This window comes from Arachis duranensis, chromosome 4 (assembly GCF_000817695.3).
Source record: "Arachis duranensis cultivar V14167 chromosome 4, aradu.V14167.gnm2.J7QH, whole genome shotgun sequence".
NCBI lineage: Eukaryota > Viridiplantae > Streptophyta > Magnoliopsida > Fabales > Fabaceae > Arachis > Arachis duranensis.
The window spans coordinates 22003062-22003949 of NC_029775.3; positions in this window are offsets into that span (position 1 = coordinate 22003062).

An 888-nucleotide genomic window follows, 5' to 3' on the forward strand; every position below is an offset into this window, starting at 1 on the left:
GAATCCTACTCGGAACACCACAGACAAGGTTGGACTTTCTGGATCCTCATAAATGCCGCCATCCATCTAGCTTATACCACGAAGATTCTGTTGGGGAATCTAAGAGATACACATTCAAGCTCTTGTTGCATGTAGAACGGAAGTGGTTGTCAATCACGCGCGTTCATGAGTGAGAATGATAATGAGGGTTATTTACTCATCACATTCATCATGTTCTTAGGTGTGAATGAATATCTTGGAATAAGAATAAAAGAGGATTTGAATAAAAGAAAATAGAACTTCATTAATACTTGAGGTACAGCAGAGCTCCACACCCTTAATCTATGGTGTGCAGAAACTCCACTGTTGAAAATACATAAGTAAGAGGTCCAGGCATGGCCGAATGGCCAGCCCCCTAAAATGTGATCAATAGTCTCTTAGGATGAAGAATAAAACAAAACTGAGACCAAAGATGTCTAATACAATAGATAAATGTCCTATATATACTAGACTAGCTACTAGGGTTTACATGAGTAAGTATTTGATGCATAAATCCACTTCCGGGGCCCACTTGGTGTATGCTTGGGCTGAGCTTGATCAATCCACGAGCTGAGGCTTCTCTTAGAGTTGAACTTTGAGTTATGACGTGTTTTGGGCGTTCAACTCCGGATCATGACGTTTTTCTAGCGTTTAACTCCAGAAAGCAGCATGTACTTGGCGTTCAACGCCAAGTTACGTCGTCATTCTTCGAATAAAGTATGAACTATTATATATTGCTGGAAAGCCCTGGATGTCTACTTTCCAACGCCGTTGAGAGCGCGCCTTTTAGAGTTCTGTAGCTCCAAAAAATCCATTTCGAGTGCAGGGAGGTCAGAATCCAACAGCATCAGCAGTCCTTTTGTCAGCCTT